General features: G+C 45.2%; 1 protein-coding gene across 1 annotated transcript in view; it reads left to right on the top strand.

Moving 5' to 3' along the window:
• The first annotated feature begins 7,631 nt into the window (after positions 1-7,631).
• Positions 7,632-20,905, top strand: part of ADGRF5 (adhesion G protein-coupled receptor F5) — a 97,568-nt gene continuing 84,294 nt past the window's right edge. Inside the window, exon 1 of the mRNA XM_060615674.3 lies at positions 7,632-7,848. The gene's annotated coding sequence lies outside the window, so the exon portion shown is untranslated. The remainder of the gene's footprint in view (positions 7,849-20,905) is intronic.

The raw sequence follows: 20,905 nt of genomic DNA, 5'->3' as shown, positions 1-20,905 counted from the left end.
TGAAAAGAATGTGTTTAATCTATGACTCAAATGTCTCTTTTTTAAAATAATATTTTAGTGACTTTGCTTTCGTCTCTTTTTGAAATACAAGCTATGGAGACAAAGAATCAACTGTATTGTGTGCCATGTAGAGTTAAAGGACAGATATTTTGCCATTTTTGGTTTTGTTTTTATACCAAAGACGTGGAATAACATGAAAAATCTTGTTTATTCCCTGCTTAGTCCTATTCCATACCTTCCTTCTCCTGGATACCATTGGGTATTTTTTCGTTATGTATCATTTTGTACATACATTCCTGCAACTGACTTTTTTCACTCTGGCTTCCCCCCGCCCTGACTTTTTAAAATATTATCCATCCATGTTGATTTAGAGCACTATTCTTATAGTAATGCTAATTTTTTTTATCCATTTCCTAACTGATTACGTATATGTGTTTCTTCCGAGTCTAACTATTAACAATAAAGAGCAATACATTTGAATATGTTTGTGTTTTCTGCTTTGCATATATGGACAAAGACTTTTCTCGAATGCATATAGTGATCAGAATTTTAAACTTTCGCGGATCTGCCAAACTGCTTTCCAAAGTGACTTACCAAATAACCTCAGCATTGTGAGAGTTCCTAATTCCCCACAAAACAATCAGTGTATGAGAATTCTTAGTTCTCCCGAATACTTGGATTTACGTCTTTCTTCCTTTCTTTCTTCCAACATCTTTATTTTCCGGGGAGGATCATGATGTTGGTCTTACTTCAGGCAAACTTTCTTTTTTTCAAAAAAAACAATCCCACTGATGTCTCTTGCACGTGCTCCCTCTTTGACAAGTTTGGTGTCAGGGAATACACATTTCCTTTTTCTCTCTCCGTGAGATACTGAAGGTCACAGAACTCCTGACTATAGCGTTCCATCCTCGAAGACCAATGTGATGTTGGTAGTTGGCGAAGAGAAAAACAGCTAACGAAACAAGACTAGCCTCCACCTTTTGGCGGAGCCAAAGCTGTCAGGACAGGACGGATTCTCCCTCCCAGAGGCGCTTAGAGCTCTTGCAGGAAGAGCTATGTGAGTGCAGTTAAGTGATGTCTGAGCATCCAACAGATCACATTTGTCCTCTTTATTACTTGCCACGACTGTGTGTATACCTCTCATGATTCCTTCCAAATCGAGAATCACTCTTCTCAGGAAAACATCCAAACTTCCACGTTGGGCTGCTACGGGTGTTATTTATTTCCCCTCCAAAAAATAGAACAAATAACGAATTCATTTCAAAACTAAAAAAACAAAACAAAACAAGACACTTTTATGTTTACTTGCATACCTGAAAGTAGGACTTTAGGGAGCAGACTGAACTGATTGACCAGATCACTCCTTAAAGAGAAGTTATTGTCTGCCTTTGATATTACAAGTACATGTTGCAGGTTACATCCACTAAAAATACAACAAATATCAAAATTAAAGAGAAACTAAATCACACAGATATATTAATATTTTCTGGTCTCTTCCTGGCAAAGTGCCACTGACCCCTTTGTTGAAGGCTTTGCTATAGCTGATTGACAGTAAGGTATTTCTGAATGGCTGTCTAGGCAGCCGGAGTTACTGAAAATACTGTTTTAAAAAACGATCAAATACCTGAGATATGTGTCCTTTGCTCATGAAGATCTTCTCACCGCCAAGGTGAGAAGGTACGAGTTTCAAATGAGCCCAAACCTTGGCACTTTTATTCTACCTGGTGAACCCGGGTCCAGTTGCGACTCTGTACAGTCTCATTTTGGACTTCGCCTATACTTCTTCCCCAATTGAGATGCTGTATCCTCCTAATTGTTCTTTAAAAAAAAAATTCTTTCTGGAGCGCCTGGGTGGCTCAGTCAGTTGAGCGACCGACTTCAGCTCCGCTCATGATCTCACAGTCCGTGAGTTCGAGCCCCGCGTCGGGCTCTGTGCTGACAGCTCGGAGCCTGGTTCCTGTTTCGGATTCTATGTCTCCCTCTCTCTCAGCCCCTCCCCTGCTCATGCTCTGTCTGTCTCTGTCTCAGAAATAAATAAACATGAAAAAAATTTTTTAATTCTTTTTAAAGTTTATATATTTTGAGAAAGGGAGAGAGTGATCAGAGGAGGGGCAGAGAGAGAGAGGGGAGAGAGAATCTCAAGCAGACTCCGGACTGTCAACACAGAGCCCGACAGGGGGTCAAATTCAAGAACGGCGAGATCACGACTTGAGCTGAAACCAAGAGTTGGACGCTTAACTGACTGAGCCAACCTGGAGCCTATCCTCTCCCAATTGTTCTGCTGAGACAGTTCTGTTATTTACTCTGATAGTCAACATGCTTCACTTACTCCCTGTTTATATTTTACATATTCAGGGAACATATACAATTAAGCAAAATATTGAAGAAAACAGAATTCTGCCATTGCAATTACCACCCCCCCCCCCCGTTTTTTGTTTTTTTGTTTTGTTTTGTTTTTTTGTTTTTGGAAGAATGAGAGAGTGCAGGAGAGGGGCAGAGGGAGAGAGAGAGAGAATCCTAAGAAGGCTCCACATTCAGTGAGGAGCCTGATGTGGGGCTCGATGACTCTGGGATCATGACTTGTGCCGAAATCAAGAGTCAGTAGCTCAACCGACTGAGCCACTCAGGTGCCCCTTGACATTTTTATTTAAAAATATTATGGATGGGGACACCCAGGTTGCACAGTCAAACATCTGAGTGGCTCAGGTCATGATCTTGCAGCTCCAGAGTTCGAACCCTGTATCAGGCTCTGTGCTGACAGCTCAGAGCCTGGAGCCTACTTTAGATTCTGTGTCTCCCTCTCTCTCTGTCCATCCCTCGTTTGGGAACTGTTAGCACAGAGCCTGAAGCAGGGCTCAAACTCATGAGCCCCTAGATCATGACCTGAGCTGAAGTCAAACGCTTAACTGACTGAGCCACTCAGGTGCCCATTGACATTTCTATTTTAAATGGAAATAATACCCATTAATTAGAAACAAAATTGAAATGCTATGAAGAAAATTCAAACTATTGGTTTAATAAATCTTTGCTTTATTATAGATACATGTGTATATTAAATTATAATTAATTGCCCCAAGCAAGATATTCAGAATCACGCATACCTAGACTGTTTTTATAGCTGCTAGATTATGGCTCTGTTACTATAGTTTATACTTTAATCAGGCTACCTCAACAGGGGCTTCTCAGACAAATGCAACCCTTTTACATGCATAAGGTAACCTGTTGGTTCAGAGGAACCACGAGAAGCAGCCAGATTACACGCTTAGCAATTTTAGTAGTAACATCGTCATGGGTGGGGCACCTGGGTGGCTCAGTTGGTTAAGCATCTGACTCTGGCTCAGCTCATGGTCTCGAGGTCCATGAGTTCGAGCCCTGCCTCAGGCTCTGTGCTGACAGCTCAGAGCCTGGAGCCTGTTTCAGATTCTGTGTCTCCCTCTCTCTCTTGCACTCTCTCTCTCTCTCTCTCTCTCTCTCTCTCAAAAATAAATAAATGTTAAAAAAAATCATATTGTCATGGAAGTGTTCAAAACAATGACAATGAATGTTTCCAAATCCAAACAAACCTCAGAACTTAATTTGTGTTGTAACAGCATCACTGTGGCATGTTCCTTGACCCCCTCTACCTTTTGCTTTGATAGTTATTTATTTATTTATTTATTTATTTATTTATTTATTTTGCAAAAAGGCTTTTCTTGAAGTTCAGTACCTATTTATGAGGATAATAATAAAAGCAATGAAGTTCAATACTCACTCATAACAACCATCACCAATATAACAAATTTCTCAGGGAATTAGTAATGAAGGGGAACTTGCTCACTCTGGAAAGGCTGCTTACCCCAAACCCACAGCAGCATCCTGCTGAATGGAGAAATGTGACCTTCGTCGTTTCCCTTTTTTTTTTTTTTTTTAAAGAAGTTGACATGTGCCCTCATGTCTGTTTGGCCCCAAATCTCATGCTGTTTCCCACGGGTGCAGCAAAGGCTAAGGCGTGGACAGCTTTCAGGGATTTTTTTTTTTTTTTTTTTTTTTTTTTTTGGAGCAAGGCACTTTGGGTTGATTGTAACGGAAGATCACTTACCTCGGTTCTGTAAAAAGTGGGGACTTGGTCATAGCTATGTATGACAGGGACCCAAGTGTTAAGTTACAAGTCTTCTTAGATGGTAACGTGCCTTGCCTGTGTCTTGCCCGAGAGCAGGTCCTACAGGCGACAGTCGCCCACTGTGCGTGGGACCATGGATGAGTCACTGTTTTGCACATGCGTGTTTGGCAGGGACGGGAGAGACAGCTGGTGGCTTTCACAAGAACGAGGGCATGATGTTTCACAAGATGTCTCCTGGAAGCATTGGTAGAGGGAGAAGGAGAGAGGGGCGGAGAGGTCTGAGCAACAACCTTGAGGTCAGGGACTCAGAAGAGAAATCATTAAAAATGTTTTTAGCAATGTTGCTGGTACTGTTAGGCACAGCCTCCTCATCCCCCTAATCCTCAAGAAGATTTCAGTCAGGAGCTATGGCTCACCTTTGGGCCTTTTGGTGTTTAGATATGTGAGTTTTGTCTTTTTCAGTGTGTCCTCATAATAAAACAGGAGCCAAAAAAGTCAAATTTTATTTGGGCTGTAAGAGGATGGACCTCATGGAACCCTGGCTCCTGGGATGGAGTTTGGGTCCCATGCCCGTCCCTCCCCCCCGGGGACTTCATGCCCTCTCATGGGTGGGCTCCCCTCACTCTCTGTCTCTCTCCACTCTCCTCTCTCTTGCTGTTGTTCTCTTCTCCCCTCAGTCCCCCCAGATCCACGAAGATTTGGGGGTTGTGAAGCAAAGATCCTGTGCAAAGTGCGTGGAAATTTTACTTCCTTGTTTCAAGTGACCAACAAAGACTGACTTGTACCTGTTTGACCTAAGTTCAGATTCTTTTAAAAAAATTTTTAATGTTGCATTCATTCTTGAGAGAGACAGAGAGAGAGAGCAAGACAGCATGTGAACAGGGAAAGGGTAGAGAGAGGGAGACACAGAATCCGAAGCAGGTTCCAGGCCCTGAGCTGTCAGCACACAGCCTGACACAGGGCTTGAACCTACAAACTGTGAGATCATGACCTGGGCAGAAGTTGAACGCTTAGCTGATGGAGCCACCCAGGCTCAACCCTAAGTTCAGATTCTTATAGGAGGTAGTGTAACTGCTTCCGCGGGGTCAGTGTCCCCCCTGCTCCAATCTGTGTGGCCACAGCAGGGCAGCGTGAAAGGGTGGGACAGGGTCACGGGCACATGCATGGATGGAGGCATCCATCTCTGTGGATGGGAGGTTGGGTCTCAGAAAAGGGAGGTACAGGTCAGCTGGATGTCTTCTGATGTTTAGAAAACATGATTTGATTTGTTAGGGAGCTAAGAAAGGCATGGGCGTCAGGAAGGGACCACGGAGAGCCTGCCTTGGGTGCTCTGTTTCTGGATGAAACGCTGGCCTGGCCAGTCATTTTCCTGCCGTCCCCTCCACCCCTCTGGTTTCCAGCCTTTGCTGGATCCTTGTGCTTCTTGCCACCTCATCCGTCTTTCCCTGCCTCCCTCTCTCTTCCTCCCGTGTTCCCCTCCTGCCCCCTGTCCTCTCCATTTTCCCACCTGCGTGGCCTTCACTACCTCTTTCCTCATCTCTATCCAGCATCTTCCCATTTTCCTTCGCCCTTACCAACTTTGATCCTCATGGCTGACCTGTCCAAAGCTTCATTTTCTCAACAGAGGTCATTTCCAACCCATAACATAGTCCCTGTGAGAACGGGGATGGCCAGCACATGACAAACAGGCATCTTAATGAACGTTGAACCACAGCACATGTGAAATTGCTCTGCTCTGCAGGAGTTTAAACCGTAAATAAAACCTTAACGACAACCTTACGTTTTCTTCTGAGTCTATGTTTTTCCCTCTCCCTAAAGGGGGACAACCATAATGAATAACGCTCCTGCTCATACTCAACGTACACAAATTCCCCCCTCCTGGGCCCTGGGTCCCGGATAAAACAGACATAGTCTACAACCTTGCAGTTTCTAGTGCAGCTGCAGGGGGTGGGGGGCGGGTGGACACAGGGCGGGTCTTCCGCACTTTGTGAGAAGCATGGTTTACTGAGGGAGAAAACCCAGGGGGCCCAGGAAGCAGAAAAATGTTACCTGGAGGACGTGAGATTTGAAGGGTTGGGGGTCCGGGGAAGACATTCTTCATAGGTTTCCCAGCAATGAGGAAAGGTAGGGCAGGAGGGAAGGAGAAGGGGGCGAGTGTGGTGGCGGTGGGCGCTGAGGTGAGGTAGGAGAGGTTAGCCAGTGCCCAGTGTGGAAGGGGCCGGAAGCTAGGCCAAAGTGTTTGGCCTTAGGTCCTAGGCTACAGAGAAATTTTAAGCATGTGAATCCTATCCTGAGGACTGCATTTGAGGGAAATTTCTCTGACTGCGAGGTGGAGAACAGATTGGAGGGGAGTCAAAGGTCTGCAAATAGACCGCTGGTGTGGTTTTCACTCAGTGATGCATTCTCTGTCACCCCCGGTACCAGTCTCCGGGTGCACGGCATTCGAGGGCTGACTGTCACCCCTTGGGAAAACATGTCTACAGCCCAGGCCTCTTGATAACTCAGCTGGTTGAAACCAACACGCGCGCAGTTTCAACCTTCTTTCTGTAGCCAGGACTGGCTCTGCGGGCATACATGTGTATAGTTGCACACAGCCCCTATCAAAAGGGTCCTTGTATTTGGCTCTATGTTCTGCTGTCACTATCTTGAAATCCTTTTTTTAAGAGTTTATTTATTTTTTTTTGGGGGGGGGTACAAGCAGGGGAGGGTCAGAGAGAGACAGAGAGGGAGAGAGAGAATCCCAAGCAGCCTCTGCGCCGTCAGGGGAGAGAGAGCCCGACATGGGCTCTCGAATCATGAACCATGAGATCACGACCTGAGCCAAAGTCAAGAGTCAGATACTTAACGAACCGAGCCACCCAGGTGCCCCACCATCTTGAAACCCTTAATTTTTGGATAAATGGCCTTGCGGTTTCATTTTTGCATTGAGCCCCTCAAATTATAGAGGGTGTTCTGCTTCCAGCAGTCTGGGGATGGCAGCCTTCAGATAATTCTTTAAACCCTGAGGCGAAACGGCCTGGGACTTTCGGAGTTGTCCCAAGATTAGACACAGAATGTCACCAGCATTTCCAAAGACAGAAAGGAGAGCGTCTTCCCCTATGCTGGCAAACAGACTCTTCCAGGCCTGCTCTGAACTGTCTTCCTTCAATGGCTCTGTAACACATCTGGACCGTGGCCAGAAAATGCTTCGGCTCACTGGGAGAGGATGAGGGCATTCTTGACTTTTTCAGAGTTAAACACTTGGAGAAACTTCAGGAAGAAAGCACTCGGTAAAAGGTAAAGCTAGGTGGCCCCTCAGCTCCCTGCCTGTCGCTCTGCTCATTCACACTTTTCTTGGGTCTTAGCATGTTTATTCTCCTCTTCCCAGTGGCCAAAGGACAAGTTTAAATTTCTTATTTCCTCTAGGGAGCCTAGAGAAAGGCAACAGGCACCAAATACAGGAAATCATGTGGAGAGGATCTCTTATTTATTATGGTTCCCATATTACTTCCCCTCCCCCAGCCTCCGCCCCCACCTCCAGCCATACTCAGCCTTCCAGCTTTTTCCTGCAGCAGGAGGACAGAAGGCAGTTCACCTCTGCTCCCTAAGGTCTGTGTGAGTCCCGAGGATCTGAAGTCTGGTCTTGTGAAACCCCACCCTCCTGTGGTTGTGTGAACTCACCCTTGAGTTACACCTCACTTAAGAGGTTCCCAGGAAGATCTCCAGTACAGGGTCAAATTTCAGGAGCCTGCAAGCCACAGAAGAGAAAGGTAGGTCCCTGAATTATTTTGCTCTGTCTTGACGTGAATCAAGGTGCTCTGAAGTAGATATGTATGTCCATATTGCTTCTCTAGCTGGCTGTGTGTTTTCAACATGTGGGTCTTGCTGAGACTGCCTGATGATTGGACCGTGAGAAAAAATTGTGAGTGGGGAGATGACATTTGGGTTTCTTGGTTTTTGGTTTTTGTTTTGAATGTGAACATATTTGGATAAAGAATGCCAACTAGCATGATACAGAAAACATGAAGCTGATTCTTATTTTCTTTGGAGGGCAAATCTCATTAGAAGTTGCATTGTTTTGGCTTCTGCATAAAGGGGAAAAGCTTACCGCCTGCCTTTTCTTTTCAAATCATAGACCCCTACCATGTTTTGTTGTTGTTGTTGTTGTTGTTTTTACTTCTTTCTGAGTTTTGGGGGTTTTATTGGTGGGAGGGGGGTGTTAAAAACGTACCAGAGTTTACAGAGGATTTTCTGACAGAAATAGAAATAGATGTTTCTAATTTAGGGTATCTGTAAGTCATAAGTAAATGAATAAGCATTTTGTTCAGATCTGGTGGACTTCCCTGTTATTTTCCAGATTTTGCTATGAAACAATTGCTCTCTCTGTGGTTTCCTGAAATTAGATGCAAGCAGTGACAATGTCTATCAAGTGATGGCTGACAGGCTGATTTTACTTAGTCCGTTTTGATAACTGTCTACAAGGATGATGCTCACCCCTTAACTGGTTGCTTTTGCTGGTCACTACTGAGAATCAAGATGATGTGTGAACTGAGACTTGGAGAAGGGTCAAGTTTTATTCAAATAACACTACATATTTCTCTGGATTTTTTTTTTTTTTTTTTTTTTTGCTTTTTGTTTTTAGTGTTTCATTTTTATCATCACAACCAGCCCTTCCTCTGGGAGAAATAAGTTATGGTGACTTCACAGAATATCAGCCAATTTATCCCATTTATTGAACGTTAGCTATTCTTCCCAAAGCTTCTTTCGTTCAGATGCTCGTAATTTCTTGCACTTAAGAATTCTACCTCAGCACAGTCTCTCTCCATTCCATCCTGCATATCCTGCCACAGAGGTCTTTGGGAAATGCAGTTCTGACAATGTCACTCTCCTCAGTGAAATGTTTCCTTTGCACCCCATTGCTTATCTCCTTGCTACCTAAGGGGTAGTCCATTCTGGGACCAGCTGCATCACACATCACTTGGGAGCTCGTTAGAGATGCAAATTCTCAATTCCCTCCCCAGACTTAGTGAATCTCTATTTTAACCAGGTCCCTGGGTGATTCATAGGCACATTACAGTCTGAGAAGCCCCGACGTAAGGAAGGCAGAGAAGACCTTCAAAGTTTGTTCCTTTTCATCCCGTCCATAAGTCTTTCTGGTTGTACTGAACACCTTCTGTTTCCCCAATATGTGAGAGCTCTAAAGTCTACTTACATTTCTGTGTGCTGTGTGTCCAGGAGGCTGCCATTAACCCCCTCTACCCAGCTACCATTGCGGCCTGATTAGTTACCCCTTCCTACCCCTCATCCAGTCTGCCTCAGACCGAGTGTCTCTCAAGTCTATGCCTTTATGGCACTTGGTGAAATGCTTCTGTCATAGCCCTTAGCACATTAAATTATGGTTGCTGTGCTTATTTTCATCCATGAGGGGTTATTGGTCTTTTATTTCTGAAGCTATAGCCCTTGAAACCATGCCAGGTGTATACCGTGTGTTCAATCAATGTTTACTGAATTCACGAACAAATGAATGAACAAATAAATGGATATATTGTTTGAAGAACCCAAATTAGTAACCAGACTGAGCTTTAAAGTGTGCGGTTTTCCAAGGAGATTGCCAAGCCCCGCAACATTTTGCCCTGCTATCTTTTACGAGATTTTGCTGAAATCGTTTTTTCCACCAAGGATTTTGAGTACCTACTATGTGCCATACTTTCGGAATCTATTTCTTTACGTCTCTGTGGGCAGGCTCTCCCATTAGGTGTTTCTCTACCTGTGCCCCTCCTCCTCCACCACTCCAAGTCAGAGACTTACTCGGTTTTCAGCAACTATGTGCTGAGCACCTTCCACATATCAGGCACTGCGCCATGTGATAAGGATACGATGGCAAACGACACAGATGCGAATACTGCCACCATGAAGCTCCCTGTACAGAGGGCACGTTCTTTATTATTCTCTATTCCACTTCTTCCTGAAAGGGATTAAGAAAAACTGAAAGTCCGATCTGTAATAAATATTGGCATATGCAGGTGAAGGCATTGGGCACCAGAAGGCAGTGTGATTTAGCAGAAAGAAAGCTGGGCTGGCCTTTAGTTAGTCCTGATTTAGTCCTGCACCTGTAACTCACTTACCATATGAACTCGGGTGGGGCCACATCCATTCCCTGAAACTTGATTTTCTCAAACGGTGAGCAGGGCACAGAGCTCTAAGGAGAAGTTCTTGCTTTCATGAGAGGCTCCAGGGAGTCTATGCAGTCACCTTCTCTCATGCTGCATGGTTATTTGAAGGACAATGCTGACAAAGAGGAGATCTTAAGGGAGTCATTGCATTACTGTGCCATGTGCTCAGCCATCAGGCACAGTGTGGCAATAGTTCCTAGGGAGCAGTGCCCTGCAGCTTAAAGAAACCCATTTGGCACTAGTTGCTGGGTATAGAGCTGGTTGAAGTAGGGCAGCTGAGGAAGGAGGCCATATCATCCTCAGGCAATCTCTCTTTTTGGAAAGCAGCCAGAAGAAGGGAAGACTGTAGCTCTATCAAGCAGTGAAGGAAAAATCTAAAAGCTTAAAGACAGATAGCCCATCCCTGACCCCCACTGTGGCACAGCTACAAGGATTCCCTTTTTCTTTTTTTCCACCCAAAGATGTATGTCTTAACCATATTTCACCTAGAATCAGATGTTGTGCAGGACATCGTAGCCTGCACGATTTGTCCCCATAGTTTGCGCTTCCATGGGATGCGTGGACAGCTGGGAGGAAAGAAATACCTCCTCTTTGTGCCGCAGACACAAACACCGTCCGAAGCAAACCGCTTGGGTAAACTCGGGTAATGACTCTTTCCTTCTTCAAGCCTTCTTGTCTTGCTCCATCATCATCTGGAGCTTCCAAAGGAAATGCCGCCAGACTTTCTGAATTCCTTCTTGCTTCTTGTCACTCATGCACCTCTTTGCTTCCATACTCCCTGCACACACACACACACACACACACGCATGCACACGCACACACACCTTGTCTGCAGTTGCCTTTCAGGAGCCAGAGTGTTTTCTGCTGGTCATTTCCTAACCTCTCCAGGGAACTTTACTCTCTAGTAGTAAACACAAGTTACTTACTTGCAACAAAAGGGATATCAACCTACATACGAGATTCCTAATGACCTGTCAGCAGTCTTACAACGTACCTGAGATCAACCCTGGCCTGAGATCAATACCTGGTCAACATTTCTTGTTTAATCAGAGGCATGTGGTGGGCTAGAAAGAGGCGGCCCTGGTTTTGGGTCCCCCTTCTGCCACTTTTTAAAATAAGTGGCTGTATCTTGTCAAGGCTTAGTTTTGTTTCTGAAAATGCAGATAATCTTTGGCACACAAGGTTGTAGAGATTCATCGGCTTCAGTATCGAATATGTTGCCTCGAGAAATACATCAGATCTTGAAAGAGGAGGCTGGCCAAGATGGTGAAAATGAGAAAATTGTCATTTGCAGATTGGTTGAAGGAACCAGGAGATATTCGAAGTACAAAGTTGCCCTTGCAGCATGTGAAGGTTGCCTTCAAATCCTTAAAGATCGCTCTATGTGCGAAAAGAAGTCAACGGAAGACTGATGAGTGGAAATTATAGGGCCACGAGTTTTAGTTCCACGTGTGGAAGGGCTTACCCACCATCAGGACTGTCTGAAGCTGGGTGGGCTGGCTGCCTTGAGGTGTGGTGAACGCCCTGTCCCAGGCAGTATGCCAGCACCCTGGAGGCCCACGGCCGGGGTGTTCCCAAAGGGATGCCCGCACTGGGTGGAGTCCGGGTGATGACCTCTCGGTCCTTCCTGCTCAAAGCCACCAGGAGCCTTGTGATGTCAGGGCCCCAGCCCAAACCACCAAAGGAGGGTTGCAAAAAAAAAAAAAAAAATCATCAGGCTGGAGAGTGATCTTAGCTGCATTTTCATTAGCTAGCTCTATACATCTGCAGCGATCGTTTCTAAATAGGTCCTTTGCCACAACAATAGAGCTACGGTGGACGTCCAGGAAAAAAAAAAAACAAAAGGAATGAGAACAATGAGGTGGGAAAAGTTCACCTCAAAGCGCTCTTCTTGGGTTACTCGCTAACTAGATTGTGGGTTACTTCTTGTGCTGCAAACACATTCTTATTTGATGGAAAATTGCCACATTCTGGTACTTTTCCCGCCAAACTAGAGTCAGGCAAGTAACAGCAAGACTCAGGGCTTTGTCTCCGATCTCTGCTTTATCTATAAAATAGAAACACTACTCTGTGAATATGTATTCTTAGCTATTCAGAAATCTAATTTTAAGTGCAAACTAAGTGCTTCTACTCTCCTCTAAATTTCAGGGACCACAAGCAGAATACTCGACTCTTAGGAAGAGAGGAGAACTGGCTGGGGCTGTCTGCCTGCTCTGAGTTGAGGTCTTTAGCCCATCTTTCCACCCATCTTTCCTTTGCTAAATGAGCCACAGCTGATAACAGCCTCTCTGCCAGTTAAGGACCTCGAGACTTAGGGCAGGGAGAATTTCGCTTAAGTGGGTCCTGTGTGTTTGCATCATCTATGGCTGGGTGGCCCTAGGCTTCTTTGCTAATACTTTATCCTTCCTGCACTCAGAAGAACTGGCTGACATGTAGTTTTGAACCCTCACATCTTCTGCAGTCACTTATGCAGCAACTCAGTATGCTATGCTTCTTCCGTCTTGTCGTGGAGTCACAGAACAAAAGGACAGTGGCCCTTCCAACAGAAATGGGTGTCAGAAAATGCTAACGTTTTGTCAAATCAAGATGAAACCGTGATATATTTTATTCTCCAGGTTTACCTAAAGGCTTGCTTTCTTAAAAGCCAAGTGAAAAATAAAACTCTTTGAAATATAATCAACTGTGCATGGCAAAATCATAGAAGCCCATGCAGACCAGTGTGTTTATTTTTAGATGCACATCAGCCTGGCCAGCATAGCAAAGCAACTGTCTAATGTCCAAGCTATGGCCCTGGGAATTTCCTCTAACAAGACTGTGTTTCCGTGCATTGTTACAGTACAAAGGGCAGGAGGCCTGAGTGGAAGGCTCATGGTAACCCCGCCCAGAGAGAGATCTGGAACCTGTCATTCCCTTCGTCTACATGGTCCTGAATGCCGGGGTCAACATGGAGGTCGCCCGCCAGCTCTGGGCAGATGCAAATGAATAGACATGTATGATTATTTCATCTAAAAATACCCCAGAGATCAGTGATGGCATTTCAGAAATAAAGACTCAGCTTTCTATTGGCAGCTGAGGATCTAATCCTCACCCATGCCATGAAGTGGATTCTGGTCTAGCCCAGAAACAGGGATGTCATTCAAAGATCCTGCATTTGACTGCATTTAGTAAAGGGGTTGTCAAGCATATTGTAGTAAAAAAAAGTTGGGGCACCTGGGTGGCTCAGCCGGTTAAGTGTCCGACTTCGGCTCAGGTCATGATCTCACACTTTGTGAGTTCAAGCCCCGCGTCAGGCTCTGTGCTGACAGCTCAGAGCCTGGAACCTGCTTTGGATTCCGCGTCTCCTTCTCTCTGCTCAGCTCCATCTCACACTCTGTCTCCGTCTCTCTCTCTCTCTCTCTCTCTCTCTGTCTCTAAAATAAATAAACATTAAAAAAATTAAAAAAAGAAGATATTTTGAAAAAAAAGCATCCATGTACATACATACAGCTACATACACACATACACACACGTACAGAGAGCAGGTGATCAGAAATCTATCTGAATCACCAAGATCTTTGCTATTATCCTAGGGCCAGTTTCTGTTCCTTGATTTATTCATCTACAAAATGGATGTAACAAACCTCACGTCCTATTAGTTTGGGGAGGAATAAGGTGCAATATCACAAATAAACTGGCTCAAAGTAGACTCTGGCTCAAGGTTTTGCATTTGGGGCCTAATATGCTTTGAGCTTCTGACAAGAAATGACTAAAACTATTGACCATCAAGTCTGGAGGGCTTTTCGTTGTTGCTGTTTTGGAGGTTGCTGTTTAGTTTTTGTTTGTTTTATCCTTTATTATCTTTTTTGCCACTACAGAGACAGAAGTTGCTGTTTTGGAGGTCACTGTTTAGTTTTTGTTTGTTTTATCCTTTATTATCTTTTTTGCCACTACAGAGACAGAAGCCATTAGGTTTCTTACTTCATTGACACATTTTGCTAGTAGAGTTTTTATCTCTTGTCAGGCTGTCTCTACAGCTGGAGAAGGTCACTGCATTAGTACTCAAGGTTGCAACACTCAAAAGTTGTGTCTGGGGGTCACTAGGGAAGATGAAGGAGCAGGTCTCAGGTCTGTGCAGGGCGGTCCATAGCCACTCTGTGTGGGGTCTGTGACCTGCATGCTAGCAGCCCCGTGTGGGGACGAGGCCCCTGTACAATCAGGCCCGAGGGGCAAGGAGACCCGCACGTACGAATAGTAGTCCTGGGCGGGGATCCTTGGGCTCAGCTGGTAGGTGGATGTCCAGGCCCCCTCCAGGCCCGCAGATGCAGGAAAAGGTGTTCTAACTCTTTGGTGAAAATGCAAGAATGTTGTCAAAAACGCCTTTATGGATTGTTTTGTTTGCGAGTGTTTATTATCAGACACCCCTCAGGGGTTCACAGGGCAGGTTGCGAATGTCCGAAGTGGGGCCTGGGAATTTCCTTCTACAAAGGCTGTGCTTCCTCTCTTTGTTAATCCTCAGAGAACAAGTGGAAGCATTACTAGAGATCCTTACTTAACCCTTTCTCCTGCCCACCACTCCTGTGTCCCCGCATCACAGAAGAGTCACGTTTCCAGCCTTCTAAGAAGAAGAAAGATTTCATACTTGGGGTGTGTGTGTGCACCTGCAGGTTTGTGTGTGTGTGTGTGTGTGTGTGTGTGTGTGCGTCAGTGTGCATGTGTGGGGGTGGAGGAAATGGGTGATAAAGCACAAAACATCTTATCTGAAAAGCTTTCATTCAGTATCACAGCATGCACCCAGTCGTTGTTCAGACCCGGGGAAATGTCTACTTTCTTTACCATATATGCCTTACAGAAAAATGCTGCCCCGATTTCAGTTCCCTGTCCCCAGGGTAGGACCCGCCTAGCATGACAGCTGCTGTTCTTGTTTGGAGTCTGCTTACTGGCTCATGCAGGGCACCATGAGTTGAAATCATCCAATCAACTAAGTTATTTATTGAGCATTTACTACATACCTAAACCCTACTAGGCACGCAGGGAAAGCAGAAGTTCTGCCTGCAAGAAACTTCAAGAATATATGACAGTTACACATACACACACACACACACACACACACACACACTCATATGTTATAAGTGAGGATGCAAAGAATCCATATAACTGTATAGTCTAAGTCTAGGGCAATCAAAAGAGACACATGAACCCTCGCCCAGCTGGAGCCTCTAATTATCACTATTTTCACGGTGACTCCTCTGTCCACAAATCTCCAAGCCAAGTGCATGAGTGCAGGTAGACATAAATGGGTGCCTACACACACACACACACGCACATCACTCCCAGGGGACAGCTTGGCCTTCCCAAAGGAAATAACTCCCTTGCTTTCTCACCACTAATTCCATGAAAGGATCGTTTTCAACACTCAACTCTTCCTCCTCTTTTCCTGTCTCAAGAGAAGAGATGACCTTTCCCTGCATCCAGAGGCCAGCTCTCCTCTCCCTCCCAGGAACCTCCAGTGGCCTTGGTACTCTCCTCAGTGATTGGCTCTTTCCCATTATTATTGAGTTCTACTCAGGTCCTTCTTCTTTTTTTATTTATTTTTGAAGGAGAGAGAGACAAAGCACGAGTGGGGGAAGAGCAGGGAGAGAGAGGGAGACACAGAATCCGAAGCGGGCTCCGGGCTCTGAGCCGTCAGCACAGAGCCCGATGTGGGGCTCAAACTCATGAACTGAGCCACCGACCGAGCCACCCAGATGTCCCTACTCAGGTCCTTCTTAATTCAAAACTACAGGAACAGCAGATCTTCCCCACCCCACACTCCTCGTTCATCTTCCATTTCTCTCGCCAAATAAATTTTTGAAGAATTTTGGATGTGCCTGTCTTCAAGTCGTCACCAACCACGCACCTTGAAAACTGCTCTGTTCTGTCTTCCCATGTGCCCTCCCCCCGTGCACCTTGAGGAATGCTCTTGCCAGGATTCTCTCTGACCTCAGTGTCCCCGGACACATCTCGTTTTGTTGCCCACAGCAGTTGTTGACAACCACCTCCCTCAGTCTGGTCCCTGCCTGCTAGGACACTACGGTCTCACTCTTCCTTCCCTCGCTGGGCCTTCCCAGTCTTCTTTGTAGGTTCCTTTCGGTCTGCTCTCCCTACACCTTCCTGATGGCCATGATCTGGACCACCTTCTCCCCTCCATCTATACCACCTCCCTGCTGCCCTCCATTCCTCTGTCTAGAGTCCTCTTTTCTCCCTTCTCTGTCAAGTAAACTACTTGTCCTCCAGAACCCATTTTATTTATTTATTTATTTATTTATTTATTTATATTTTATTTGAGAGAGAGCACACATGCAAGCGGGGGAGAGGGGCAGAGGGAAAGAATCTTTTTTTTTTTTTAATGTTTTTATTTATTTTTTGAGACAGAGAGAGACAAAGCATGAGTCGGGGAGGGGCATAGAGAGGGAGACACAGAATCTGAAGCAGGCTCCAGGCTCTGAGCTGTCAGCACAGAGCCCGACGTGGGGGCTCGAACTCATGAACGGTGAGACCATGACCTGAGCCACAGTCGGACGCTCAGCCGACTGAGCCACCCAGGCCCCCAGAGGGAGAGAATCTTCAGCAGGCTCCACGCTCAGTGCAGAGCCTGATGGAGGGCTCAATCCCACGACGCCAGAATCATGATCTTGAGCTGAAATCAAGAGGTGGACACTTAACCGACTGAGCCACCCAGGCACCCCTCCAATCTATAGAGTTTTTCAAGAAGGCTTGGCAAATTGATTACCTTTTCTAAGCCTCCCTCTCTCAAATGGGAATCGCCAAGCAGTTCACAAATTGTGGTGAAAATTAAGTGACATTGTGCAGGAACAATTTCTTGAAAGGCACTCAGCACATAACCTGTGGTGGAGTTGCTTCTCTGCCAGAGCGGTGATTAATAATCACAAAATGTCATCAATGCCAACCCCTGAGGAACAGGGAGATTAAACTTACATAGCTAGTCAATGGTAGCGCTGGGACTTGAGCCTAGGTACTCTGGTGCCAGAGCCCCTGCTCTTAACCTCTTATAAGCACCTCTAATCATGTGCCGCCTGGAGGATTCATTCATAACAAACGCTGATTGAACACCAGCCTACTCTATGTGCAACACTGTGCTGGGTCCCAGGCGCACAACAGGAGACAGACAAGGTCTGGCCTTGGGGGTGAGAGTCGGGGAAAGCGGGATCACAGGGCAGAGGAAGAACCCACAAATAGACCATTACAGTGCAGTTCAGGAAGTGCTTTGACAGAGTAGTGAGGGGCAGAGGTATACATGCAACCAGAGGGAGTCAGAGGCAGGTTCTTGGAGGGAATGACCTTGACTTGGGCCTTCAAGGACCACGTGGGGGCGTCAGGCAAGTGACACCTGTACCCCAGTGTTTCTCTGAATGTTTTGATACAACAGGCCTAGGCCTGGGAACCAGGCAACAGTATTTTTCTCAAAGTGAGAACTACTATGATAAAAAAAGAGAGAGAGAGAGAGAGAGATCATGCTGTATCTCAGTGGTTATTAAACTTTTGTGTGCCTGAAAATCACCTCTGGGGAGCTGATTGATCCACACCAATCTCTGGGCCTATCCCCCCGAATTTTAGAATCTGAAGGTCTGAGTAGTCTCAAGAATTGGCATTTCTAACAAAGTCCCGGGTGGTGTTCGTGCTGCTACTGGGAAGAATCTCTGATCATATAGCCAAGAACTTACACAAAATTATTTGGGTCATTCTTAAGCCGCATTAAAATTTGACAATTCCTGCCAGGATGCATGACTCTCTTACTTTCTTTGCTATAATGCTCCTTTAACTTCTAAATATTTCTGTAGTTGAAGCAAATTTAATCCAAATATTCCCCATATTCGGGCTCATTTTGCTCTGTAAGTGGTTCAAAATACGGTGACTTGTAGGTTTCTTTGGAATTTCAACAATCAACCCTTTGAAACTTCTGTTTGCAAAGCAGGAAGTCACTTGTTGCCCCAAGCAAACACTTAAGTCAAGGGTTTGTCCCTTTGGAGGGCTTTACAGCCTCAGCTTTTAAGCAAGTTTCTCTACCTTTGAAAACAGTTTGAATCTGAGTCTTTACGGAATGGCCTGTGAACAGTGGAAATAGGCGATTGGTGTCTTTGAGTATGGCCAGCTGGCTAAGGCCAACATATGTCCAAAGGTTGTTATTTCCTCCTCGAAAAATATGGCAGGAAGAGGCTGGGAAACCCAGAATCACCCCAAACAAAGGAGGGGTGAAAGGGTGGATGGAGAGGAAAGGATCCTGGAAGTTTAATGTTTCCTTTTACTTACAATAAAAAAAAAAAGGTACATTTTTTACTGTCATGGTCACAAACTAAATTTTTACACCAAAGATCTAGAAGAAAAAGGTTGATGTGAACAATAGCCAGTGGCCAAATGAACAGTCATTAACATAAATGAGTGATGAATCAAAGTGAGACTCCCAAGAGCAGAAATAAAGACGAATCACAGAAAACCAAGTTTCTGTGAGGGTTTTATTACCAGTCCAGTAGCTTAAATTCCTCTATCTATAATATTAAAATGCAATTACCATTCTGAATATTTGGAAGCATCTGGACATCCTCATCCATCCAAAGTAGATTCAGTTCCATTGACAATCTCGGTTGCAAATGGAAGAAATGGGCTAAATACCCATTTTAAGATATTTTTTTTTTATACTACCCCATTTTGCCCCTTCGTTTACCAGCGAAATTAGTTACCAGAGCTCTGCATTCTATATCCTCACAACAAAAGTCAGCATTCACTAAAAATCACTTTTGAGTTATAAACAATGAGCTCAAAGGGAAGTTACTAAAAATAATTGAAATTAACAGTAACTGTATAAAAAGGAAATAAGCAGAAAATGGCTTTCATTGAGCCCAAGAAACGATATGCTTGCACCAGAGTGCTCTATCCCCTCATTTATTTAATTTTCACATAAGGATTTTAGTCAAAGTCTCCCAAATATATCGATTTGGTTGTCTGCTTAGATAGTTGCCCTGAGCCTCCAGAAACTCACGGGGCAGCCAGTGCTCTCCCATTGCTCGATGTTGTCACCACACCTTTGAGCTGCCTGAGTTCTAATCCCTGCCTAGACTCCATCCAGATACCTAGAGCTTGACCACTCAATTGCCCTGTTCAAGCAAGACTCCCACACCTACAGGCAGAAAAGATCCCTTAATTAAAGGAGGGAGCAATGAGTCCCTGAGACTTCTGCTTTGATGTGATCTGAAAAATGGAGAAAAATAAGGTGAACTTTGGGGAGAGGAGAGGGCTTACTATGGAGCTCTTTGTGGTTGAACATAGCTGGTTGTCCCTAGAACAGAAGTGTTCAGAGTTGATCTTATACGAGAGCCACCTAGAGAGCTTGTTAATGATGAAGATTCTGGACTCTATCCTGAGACACCGGACAAGGTCACATGCAGGGTCTGGAAGCCCTGGTCAGTAGACCCCCAAGAGCTTATCAAGCACTCTCCCTATGAGAATCACCAGGACCTAGTCTCAGGTGCTTGTTCACATCCACCAAGATGCTCCCTCTTATGGTGAGAAGAGCAGGTATGCTCCAAGGTTTCATCCATGGCTTGGGAATGTAGGGGAAAAATGGGTCCCTGGCTGAGTGTGAAAATTACACTGACAAAGACAACAGGACAAAGCATATACATTTATTTAACATAAGTTTTAGATGATATGGAAGCCTTTCTAAAGAAACGAGGGCCTGAAGAAACAGAACTGAGGGCCTTTGAGCCAGGTATGGTGGTGGATGGAGAGCCATGGAAAGATGTAGTAGGACAGAGTATGAGCCAAGTATAGTTAAAGGCGGAGACTCAGCAGGGCCTTCTTGCTCAGTCTTCTCAGTGTCCTTCCATCTTGGGTATGGGGGGTAGGGTGTACCTCTTCCATGAGGGTCTTTTCATCTGCTCCAGGGGAGAAGGGCTGGGGAAAATCAAGGGGATCTTCCTGCTTCTGCCATTTTCTCACATTCCTTCAGCTTAAAATATTCAATATGCCAAGATGCCATATTTGGAGGGTACTGAGTCCTGAACTCCATAGAAGAACAACTCCCCTCCCGTGGCCTCATCTACTTTGGCAGCAACCCCACAAGTTGTTCACTATCATCAGCCTCCTAGATGTTTGAAAGAACAAAAACTTACAGAAATGCACAGAAATTATTTTCCAGTCAATAGTATTCATCAAGGGCTCTCAGAATGTGGGAGGGAGGGAAGCCATCAGGCTCAGCTCTGATTTTCTGCTCATGAAATGGCATGTGGGGGGTGGGATGAGGCCACCAGAAAGGCAGGGAAAGAGAGCACAGTGCTTTAGAAGGCACCCAGAGCATCATCATTCTTCCAGCAAGAACGTGCTGAAGAAACATTGGAACTTGTCCGGCAGGCTTTCCATGGTTAAAGAGCCTACATGCCTCCCAAACACACAAAACTATAAATTGTGTTAAATCATGTAAACTGTAAGTCATGTTTATTCAGAAACTACATGTTCTAGAAAACATTTACGGTTGTCAATACCTCCTAACATCACTTTGGAAGTAGGATGGTAACTGATGGAGGGCACTTTGCTTGGGAAGACTGGGACACACGCTGGGAAGTAGAAGCTGTGATTGGTCTGAACTGCTCTGTTTAAGACACATAAGGAAAAAGGACACAGC

Source organism: Panthera onca, chromosome B2, assembly GCF_046562875.1.
Source record: "Panthera onca isolate mPanOnc1 chromosome B2, mPanOnc1 haplotype 2, whole genome shotgun sequence".
Classification (NCBI taxonomy): Eukaryota; Metazoa; Chordata; class Mammalia; order Carnivora; family Felidae; genus Panthera; species Panthera onca.
The sequence above is the reverse complement of the archived record's forward strand: the minus strand, read 5'-3'. Positions and strand labels throughout refer to the sequence as shown.